Source organism: Papio anubis, chromosome 5 (assembly GCF_008728515.1).
Source record: "Papio anubis isolate 15944 chromosome 5, Panubis1.0, whole genome shotgun sequence".
Classification (NCBI taxonomy): Eukaryota; Metazoa; Chordata; class Mammalia; order Primates; family Cercopithecidae; genus Papio; species Papio anubis.
The window spans coordinates 5659255-5670204 of NC_044980.1; the positions used below are offsets into that span (position 1 = coordinate 5659255).

Below are 10950 nucleotides of genomic sequence, written 5' to 3' on the forward strand. Positions count from 1 at the left end.
TATGGCAACAGTGAGTGTCTCTATTTCCAGGTCGCAGTGAGGATCTGGAAGGTCAAGAGACAAGGTAGCCCAGCACCTGGCCCGCATTAAGGAAGGAGACCACTACTACTCCTGCTGCCCTCCTCCCCCTACCTTGCTTAGTTCACAAGACAGGAAGAAAAAGAGAAAGCAAAAAGAGAGAAAGAAAAGTAAGATAAATAGCCAGACAACCTCGGCGCCACCACCCGGCCCTAGGAGTTAAAAAAAAGTAATAATAATAACATCAACCCCTGACCTAAACTACTTGTGTTATCTGTAAATTTCAGACACTGTATGAAAAAAAGCATTGTAAAACTTTTTGTTCTGTTAGCTGATGCATATAGCCCCCCAGTCACATTTCCCACGCTTGTTCGATTTATCACGAGCCTTTCATGTGGACCCCTTAAAGTTGTAAGCCTTTAAAAAGGCCAAGAATTTCTTCTTCGGGGAGCTCGGCTCTTAAGACACGAGTCTGCTGAAGCTCCCGGCCAAATAAAAAACCTCTTGCTTCTTTAATCCGGTGTCTGAGGAGCTTTGTCTGTGGCTCGTCCTGCTACATCATGATAAGCAATTTCTTCTTCGAGATGATGAAAAAAAAAAAAATCCCTGGGTCAGTTCCTTCTTGAGGTGCTGGGCTCATAGCTAACCTTGTCATTTCCCCTCACTGCTGTCACCCAGCCTCCTGTGAACAAAGCATCACAACAGTCAGCATCACAAATCCCCGTCAGCCCCATGCAGTTGTGCTGGAGCAGAGGCCATCAGCCTGGCCTTTGGGCTCTCCACAGCGCCCCGCCCAGCTGCTCAGGATGGCCAGGTCCATCCTCCATCTGACAATGTGTGCTCTCTGCACCTGGCCCCAGGATGTGTGCAGTAGGCTGAACTGTGTCCCTCTTGAAGTGCCTGTGCTAAAGTCCTAACCCTGAGTATCTCAGAATGGGAGCTCATGTGGAGGGAGGGTCTTTACCAAATTAAATTGAGTCGTTAGGGTGAGGCATCAGCCCATGTGACTGGTGTCCCTACAGAAAAAGGGAAATGTGGCGACAAACACACACACACAAGGACAACACAGTGTGACCATGAACATGGCCATGGACAAGCCAAGGAGAGAGGCCTGGAACTGTTCCTCCCCACCCAGCCCTCAGAGAGGACCAGCCCTGCCCACACCTTTACTTTGGACTTCCCACCTCCGGAACAGAGAAACAATCCATCTCGGTTGTGTAAGCCTCTAATTTGTGCTGCTTTGTGATTGCAGCCCCAGGAAACCGAAACAATGAGCCAGCAGGCAATGAAAAGGGCAGGCCCACCCCAGGCCAGCTTCAAAGTGAGTCATCTTCCCCGCTCCTTTCCTGAGAGGTGGCCACCTTCGCCTGCTGTCCCAGCTCACACCAGACACTGTGCCCAAGTACTGGCCAGTCCCCAAAGGGCATGGGAGAAAAGCCATCCATCCCTGAAATTCACAGGGAAGGCAACCACTCAGCACCCACTTATCTTAGGAGCGTCCTGAAAGGGGATGCAATCAAGCCAGTTCAATTTGGAATTGCTTAAAAATGTGGATTTTAAGCAGAATGTAAAAAGGAATGATTTCAGACAGTGCTAGTGAGGTTTTATTTTTTTACTTTTTACAACTCCTAGGAAATCCAGAAAGTTCACTCTAGAGAAGCTTGTTTGGCCAAACCTTGCTTTGGGTGGTGAAGACAGAATATGATGTCCCGGATCAGCGTGTGGTGACTTTGGAGGTATTTACACGCAGCTCACTCCAGCTCTGCCACTGGGCTGGCTGAGGTGGCTGCAGTACACGGAGCCCATCCTGAATCCCAGGTTCCTCATATGTGAACAGCATGAAAAGTGCCTCTCAGACATCCACAGGTGTGCAGGGTTAGAGTGGGTGAGTGTCCTAGTGTAGACTCAACAGAGTGGAGCTAGGGTGTGGGTAGTGGTGTTCTGCCCCTGCTTGCTACCCAGCCCTCCCTCTCCCTCAGACCTGGCCTCGGCCCTCAGGCAGACCCGTGTCTTCTCTTCCACCCCCTCCTTCCTCCTCCCTGGCACTCAGCCTTGCTCCTCTACTCTCTACCCTCCCTCCCCAGGCAGCGCCTCAGCTTGGTCAGCTCCCTTAAGTGCTGTGGCTCCCTTAGGACAAGGCTCTGTCCCTCAGAGCACTGAGCGCCATCTAATGCTGGCCTCTTGGAGACGTTGTATTCACCAGGTAAGATGGATTCACCATTGCACCCCAGAGTGCCTGGCGCACAGCAGGGGCCACATAAATACATCTGCTGGGCGCACGAATACTTCCTCCTTCCTTGCCACCAGCCAGCATCACAACCAGCCTGGCCAGGCTCCCAGCCCAGCCCAGCCCAGCTCAGCAGCTAACCCCAGCCTACAGAGTGTTACAGGCCAAGAAAATGGGGGTCATGACCAACTCAGTATACCACTGGAGGCTCTATCAGTGAATGGAAAAATGTTCTCATGAAAGCAGGATGTTGGAAAACTGACAACTGCATCTGCCCCCAGAGGGAGGGCTGAGGGTAGTCACGCCCTGTTCCTTGTGATTACCTATAGGAACATCTGACGCCTGTTGTATGAAGAACGCAATTATGTGCACCTGTGATTAATTAAGCAACTGACCAACCATTACCTCTCCCTCCCTGCTCTTTCTCCCTAATAAATACGAAGGGCTGTGGAAGCTCAGAGCTGCCTTTGCTCACTAGAAGCGAGGAGCCCCCGACCCCTTCTTTTAAAACAGATCCTCTTGTCTTTTTACTTCGGCGTTCGGACGCCTTCGTTCACTCCCGTAGAAACCGTCAGCAATAGCATAGCGTTCATCACATCCATGTGGGAGCCCTCAGGGACCCTCTTCTTTACTATGTAGTATTTCCTGAACACCTCGTGCCGACCTCACCAGGCACAAGGCACCCGGAAGCCTCCGTGGACAGAACGTGCTCATGGAGCTGGTGTTCCACTAACAGGACAGATGCCTTAGAAGGTCATCACAAACAGGGACTTTGGACTGCAAGTTGCGGTAAGTCCCATGAATGAAACCAATAAGTTGCCAAATGGAAAGAACCAGAGGAGCTCAGTGTGGACGGGTTAAGCAATGGCCCCTGGGTGAAGGGAAATTGAAACTGAGACCTGAGCGACTAGAGGCTTGGCGAAGTGATTTTGGGGATGCAAGGGGTGGAGCGAGGGGATGAGATCCTTCCACGCACAGGAACAGCATGTGCAAAGTCCCTGGTTTGGAGTCAGAAGGACCCCTCCTAAGACCGGCCTGGGGGCGTGGCACCAGAAGAGTGGGCGGGGCCAGTCGTGTGGGTAGGGCCATCGCTGGCGCTGGGGTCGGGGTGGGGGCTTCCTGGCCACAGCAAGGAGCCTGAGCTTGCTTGGAATGTCCTCATCTTTAAAAAATTGCTTCACCACGTTTTGGTAGAAAAATGTGGACTCCAAATCAGGAAACCTGGGTTTCCCACTGGGCTGCCCCTAAATGCAAATCTTTTTAAGTGACCCTAATTTCTTGGGGCAGATGAAAACTCCTTTCCCGAAGCGCCTCACAGATCTTGTGTGAACATTAAAGGATGAGCCGGAAAGCCGTTGGGAAAGCCACAGTGCCATCCAAGGAGAGTGATGGCCACTCCAGATGCTGTCCTTGTGAGGCAAGAGAGAAACTCCAGCTCCATCCCCCAGCAAGCCCCTCTGCCTGAACCTCAGCTTCTTCACGGAAGACGAGCCAGGTCATGATACCACCAGGGAGCATGTTTCCATGTTGAATTGAGACACTAAGCCCTTGGCAAATGTTGGCTATGAAAAAAGGGGGCTCCAAGACGGGACCTGTGGTTCAGGTAGAAGACGGTGAACAAGCATTGCCTGAATCAGAGTTCGCTACTCTGGTTACGCAGGTGTCCCCTGTGGACTGGTCAAAAGCCCTTCCCTGACCACTGAGGGAGGGAGGCAAATCAAAGACCCCCACGCACCTCCCGCATGGATGGCCAGAGCGCTGGTCCCACCTCCTTCCTTCCAAACTGCAACCCAGATCAGCACAGCGGAGAAGTCTCCTGTGGCTGGGACTAGTCTGGGATCACACAGAACACTAGATGCTGGGGATTTGTTCACCAACATTCATTCAACAAACACTTACTAAGGCTAACACCGGGAATAGAGACAAACTTCCCTGTCCTCATGGAGCTTGCTTTCAAAAGGGAAGGAGGCAGACAGTAAACAAAACAATCAAATCAATATAAAGCATGGTGCAGAAAAGGTGTGATGCCACCCTCTTGTGTGAGTTTAGAACAAGCAGAAGATATTGTTCCAAGAATTAATTTCAGCTGGTGAAAGAGTGCAGGCAAAAAACCTGGTCTCGGACTTTCAGGTGTTGCTTAAGAACATAGTTGCAGTTTTTGTTCTGATTCTTTGTGCATCTTGCACTAGTGAAAGATTCTGCCATGACTGCCACCTCTGGAGACGTCACAGCCAGCACAGCCGTGACCAGGGATGAACTTGGCCGTCATCCAGCAGCACCATGGGAGGACCAGCTGCTGTAAGTGAAGGTCGTCATCCATCTGATTTGCTGGCTTTTTGCCACTACTGCGGTCGAAGTCTTAAGAGTAGCCACCTTCTCTGTACTCAGACCTTCACTTCGCCGGATGTCAGCACGGCAGTGTCAGCAGCTTGATCAAAGACAAACACCGCCACTTCTCTGGATCAGAAGCACATGGAAAGCCACTTTCCAAGAAGACCCAGCTAATCCAAAAGTACCCATATCCCTGTAGCATCCTCTTGGCTGGATGTCACTACTCCTTAAACTTGTACCACTTTGAAGAGTAAAAGTTTAAATTCATTCATAGTATCATTTTTTAGTTTTTAGTGTAAGTGGAGCTGTTTATTGGCCATTTGTATGTCTTTTTTTTTTTTGTAAATTACCTCTTTGCCAAATTTTCTCTCAAATGACTCATCTTTTTCTTATTGATTTGCAGAAGCTATTTACATATTATGGATGTGGAGTATCTAACATACACAGCAAATACTTTCTCCCAGTGTGTCACTTTTTAAAAAAATTCCTTATGATGTCTTTCATCCTTATAAAATTATTAAGCTATTGGGAGCTTTTATGCCTTTTCAGTTTATTTTCTTACATAGATAATTATCTGACGTGCAAATAGGGACAGTGTTAGTCTTATCTTCCCAAGGCTGCACCTCAGACGTGGAATGTTGACAGCAATATCTGTTACCTTGTTCCTGTTTTTAAGATTTCACTGTTAAGGCCAGGCATAGTGCTCACGCCTGTAATCCCAGCACTTTGGGAGGCCGAAGTGGGTGGATCATTTGGAGCTAGAAGTTCGAGACCGCCTGGCCAACATGGAGAAACCCTCTCTCTATTTTTAAATACATTTAAAATATTAACAATGAAAACATTTTACCATTAGTATGATGCTTGATAAAGGATTTCCAATACATACTCTTAGATATCAAGTTAAATAGGTTTCCTTTTACTCTTATTGTTTTGTGTTTTGTTTGTTTTGTTTTTTTGGTTTTTTGAGACAGAGTCTCGCTCTGTCACCCAGACTGGGGTGCAGTGGTGCAATCTCGGCTCACTGCAAGCTCTGCCTCCTGGGTTCACGCCATTCTTCCGCCTCAGCCTCCCGAGTAGCTGGGACTACAGGCACCTGCCACCACATCCAGCTAATTTTTGTATTTTTAGTAGAGATGGGGTTTCACCTCGTTAGCCAGGATGGTCTCGATCTCCTGACCTCGTGATCCTCCCACCTCGGCCTCCCAAAGTGCTGGGATGACAGGCTGTTGTTCGTTATTTTTAAAAATAAGGAATGAATCTTGGATTTTAGTGTATCAATAATTATATTTTAGTTCTTCTTTAACTGCATAATATTCCTTATAATTCCTTATGTCATATTAAAGATGTAAATTCCTATTTATTTTATCACACAAATGATTCATAAATGTATAAGCATGTCATCATATGAGAGTATACTTCCTTATGTTTCATGAATGCATCGTGACATGCTCATTGTTTTAATCACTGCTCAATTTGTGCCACTGATGTTTTCTGAGGCCTGTTTATGTCGGCGATGGTAAGAGTTAGCGTTTCCTCTGTGGGTACCTTCATCTACCATGAGTCTCCTGGATATGCTAGCATCACAGAATGGCAGGGGGACATTTCCAGCTTTTTCTATAGAATGAGTTTAACATAGAAACTAGGTCTTCCTTGAAAATTTGGTAACACTTACCTGGAAACCTCCCTGGCCTAGTGCCTCTTTTCTGGGGGATAAATGGTATGAAAATGGGTAGATCTCCAAATGCTTTTTCCGTTTTTCTATGATTATTATTCCTACTCAGGCTTTTCTCTTCTTGGAACAATGCTGCGAACTTGTGCTTACTTGGATATTTCTACTTCTTGTATGTTTTCAAATCCATTGGTGTGCAAGTGGACTTAGTATGTTCTTGCAAGTGTAAGAGTCTCTCCATTAGTGTAATGAACTTTCTGTTTTCCTTGAGCAATTAACAAAGATTTCTCTATTTTATTGGTCTTACTCAGAAGAATAAGCTTCTGAGGTTGATCACCCATACTGTGTGTTCTATCTCATTATTCTGGGTTTACTCAAGCTTGTTAATTGATACTCAAATCTCTGTATTTTGTCAATTTCTGTTAGATGCTAGTATTAAAATTTCTTTATATAATCATAGATTTGTCTATTTCTTATTTTATGGGTAACAGTTTTTGCTTTTTCCAATATTTTGTTGTAAGGTGTTGTTTTAAGTTCTTTTTGAATTATTTTGCATTTTTTGGTTATTGTTGTAAGGTGCTTTTCTAAGTTCTTTTTGGATTATTTTGTATTTTTTGGTTATTGTTGTATGGTGCTTTTTAAAGTTCTTTTTGAATTATTCTGTGTTTTTTGGTTATTGTTGTAAGGTACTTTCTTAAGTTCTTTTTGAATTATTTTGTATTTTTTGGTTATTGTTGTAAGGTGCTTTCTTAAGTTATTTTTGAATTATTTCGTATTTGGTGATTGTTGTACGGTGCTTTCTTAAGTTCTTTTTGAATTATTTTGTATTTGTGGTGATTGCTGTAAGGTGCTTTTTTACGTTCTTTGTGAATTTTGTATTTGTGGTGATTGTTGTACGGTGCTTTTTTACATTCTTCGTGAATTATTTTGTATTTGTGGTGATTGTTGTAAGGTGCTTTAAGGTTAAGTGCTGTCACGTGTTCTTGACAGGTTATTCCTTTTATAAATATCAAATGTAGAAAGTTTCCCTGTTCTCCCATTTACTGTGCCTTGCGATGAAGTATGGTTTTTTGATATATTGACATACCTAATACCTATCATAATTTAAAACACACATACTCCTTGACCAATAAATATGACTTCTAGGAATTTATTCGAATGCACACACATGTACAATATTTGAAATGAAAGGTACAACGTTATTCATTGCAGGCTTTGCAGGTAATAACAAAGGATTGGAAGAAATCCACATATGTATTCACAGGGGTCTGGATAAACAAGGGACCCTCTGCCACTCTGGAAAGAATGAAACTACTTATGTACCAATAGGAAATGATCTGTCAGACCTATGATTAAACAAAAACAAATCCTAGGAACAAAACATTCTGAACAGATGTCAATATTTGTTTAACAGAGGTGGGCAAGCTGGCTCATGCCTATAATCCCAGCACTTTGGGAGGCCAATGCAGGCAGATCACTTGAGGTCAGGGGTTTGAGAGCAGACTGGCCAACATGGTGAAACCCCACATCTATGAAAAATACAAAAATAGCTGGGTGTGGAGGTGCATGCCTGTAATCCCAGTTACTGGGGAGGCTGAGGCAGGATAATCACTTGAACTTGGGAGGCGGAGGTTGCAGTGAGCCAAGATCATGCCACTGCACTCCAGCCTGGGCAACGGAGTGACAACCTGTCTCAAAAAAAAAAAAAGTTTTAACGGGAGAAAATCATATCTACCTATCTGCACAGAATATCTCGAGGGATGGACGGGAAACTGTTACTGTTGGCTGCCCACAGAGGATGCGGCTGAGCAAGGGGGTAGAAGGGAGCATTTCACAGAGCTGAATCTCTCAAATATTGAACTCCGTGTTTAACTATTCAAAACATAATTAAAATTAAGTGTCCACACCTGCATCTTGCATTAGCATTTGCCTATGTATGTCAGTTTCATTTCCATTTTGTGAGCTGTTTTGTATTTTCTGTTTAGTATGTATTCTCGCTATTTCTAACCTTCTAACCTTTTTTTTTTTTTTTTTTTTTCTGTTTTTTTAGAAGGAGTCTCGCCCTGTCACCCAGACTGGAGTAGTGCAGTGGTAAGATCTCGGCTCACTGCAAGCTCTGCCTCCTGCGTTCTTGCCCTCCTGCTTCAGCCTCCCAAGTAGCTGGGACTACAGGAGACCGCTACCATGCCCGGTTAATTTTTTTTTTTGTATTTTTAGTAGAGACGGGGTTTCACTGTGTTAGCCGGGATGGTCTCGTCTTGATCTCTTGACCTCGTGATCTGCCCACCTTGGCCTCCCAAAGTGCTGGGATTACAGGCGTGAGCCACCGCCCACCCACCGCCTTCGATCCTTTTTTCTCCCTTTCTTCTCCTTCCCTAGACTGATGCAATTTTGTGACTTTTCTTTTCTAGTGATTTGGAGGTTATACTTCCTGTTTCTGTCTCCTCATTACTCAACCATGTGAACAGATGTATTGAAGTGGTGCAGCAGATAAGGAAGTATTCAGGGCTGGAGCTGTCCAGGAGCTGAGACAGTGTCAGCTGGGAGCTGAGACACTCAGAGAGTTCCCCCAGCTGAAGAAAGTCTCCCTGCCTAAGGTCGTGATCTTTCCCAGGGCAGCCCACACCCCACATCTAATGACTGGTTAATATTGGAGGTGCGGTGTCAACTCTCACCCCAACTCTGCCAAGTCATGCAGCTCCAGAGTGCCCCACGGGACCCGCTGGGGCCTGTCATGCCTGCAACACAGCCCCGTGTCTCCTGGAGCCCCATCCACCCAACCCTGCGTCTTTCACTCAGCTGCTGGGAAGGATCCAAACTTCCTGCACGCACATCTCTAGCAGCAGCGTTTCCCAGGGAACCTGGCTTCCAAACACTGATTTCTCTGACAAGTTCTAACACACACCGTTACAGACAAATGGGCAGTGCCGCTCGTGAAAGGCGATACAAAGAGGCTTATCTGTATATTGGTTCTGGTAATATCCCATTAGTACATTCTCTGGACCCTTTATATAGTAGTAGTTGTTTAAAATGGGTTGCAATTTTAGAGATCTTGATACTGGAAAATGTCATTTGTTGTAACCAAAATCCACCTGGAAAAGCATACCACAGATATTTCCATTTTAATTGTAAAAAGTGAAGTCGTTCTCTTGATACCAACAGTGATCTTATAAATAACCTAATTACCTAATTAGAACACAAATTTGCATCAATTGCCAGGTGCCTGGATACCTGGAGCACAGGGCCAATGTTTTCTAGTTTTTATTAGTTTTTCATAAGGTACTTTAACATAATCTTTGATGTTGAAGATTGGCATTGAGGAAGTGAAAGGTAGGTAGTAGAAATTCGTGTTTGACATTAAAAAGCAGTAATGCAATTCTGTTTCCTGCTGCAACCAGCTCCCAGGTGCCCTGCCACTAACAGCTCAACAGAAGGGCATGAGGCACCTCTTCCCAGACTGACACAAGGAAATTAGAACAAGAATATATGAGCTATGTGATGCTCCTTGGTTCTCAGGGCAGTGATTCAATGACTATGTTAGTTTCTGCTAGTACTGAAGATTTTGCAGCAGCCGAATATGTGAGCAAAGACGACATTTAAGTTCTATATGCTTCACCCACCTCATCTTTGGATCCCCCAATCAAAAAGTTTTATTTGCTAGCAAATAAATAAGTGATTATCAGTAAATGTGCAGTCTTAGCACCTCGCACGCCAACCAGTCCCCACCTTGAAACACGAGCTGTCGGGTGCCGTTCTCAGTGCACATATGTTGGGGTGATCAGATCCAACACCAGGTCGTGGGGGCGACGAAGTCTGGCAGAATCAAAGGATTGAGAAAAAGTTTGAGAACGTAAATTGGGACCAGGGGGGCATCGCGATCGTGGAGGCTGCGAAGGCCCCGAGCTCTGGGAGCCCACGCTGTTTATTGGTAATCCAACAGAGAAACAGGCAGCGAGAATGTGGGGGTCAAAGGGCGCGTTACATAAAGCACATGATTTACAGTTGTGGATGGTTTAGCATTTGCTCTGCTACTTGAGATAATGGAGAGCAGGTTCTTTTAACTCAACATACAATCAATCCTGGGAGAGCAAGGAGCAAGGAGCCAGCAAGTCTAGACACATTCCAGAGCCATGAGCCCTGATTTCTATCCAAGCCACCAGGGATTTTATGCCCTGGGCTTAGATTACGGTTCATCAGGGCAGCCTTCCACCCTTTAGCACAGAGCTTGGTGTTCCAAAAGCCAAAAGGGGTTTTAGACCCTGGACCCCAGACATGTTCCAAGACTCTTTTACATTATGTCAGACATGCAAGTCCTGCCTTGGCTTCTTCCAACACTCAGCTTTTTCCCAACATACATATTCACTAACTCAGGCCTCAGCACACCTTTTCGGGTAGGTGCTACCATCTGCCCATTTTATAATGAGGTAATAAAGGCCCAGAGATGTTAAGAAACTTGCCCAGGGCCATACAGTCAAGAAGAAAGGGGCTGTATCAGTCATCTATGGCTCTGTAACAAATTACCCCAGGATGTAGTGGCTTGAAACAATACTTAATATCTCACAACTTCTGTAGTCAGGAATGCTGGCTTAACTAGGTCTTCTGCTTCAAAGTCTCTGTGAACTAAACTTCTAAGCCCCCTGCTGACTGAATGGACTCCTTGTGGTCAAGAGGACCCCAGAAAAACCTTAAAACTCAGCTCCCAGCC

General features: G+C 45.5%; 1 long non-coding RNA gene across 1 annotated transcript; it reads left to right on the top strand.

Moving 5' to 3' along the window:
- Positions 1 to 258: 258 nt before the first annotated feature.
- LOC110743392 lies at positions 259 to 3230 on the top strand. The gene is made up of 4 exons (XR_002522367.2): positions 259 to 1339; positions 1651 to 1754; positions 2103 to 2221; positions 2575 to 3230. It is a non-coding gene; the product is annotated as an uncharacterized LOC110743392 (long non-coding RNA).
- Positions 3231 to 10950: the final 7720 nt, after the last annotated feature.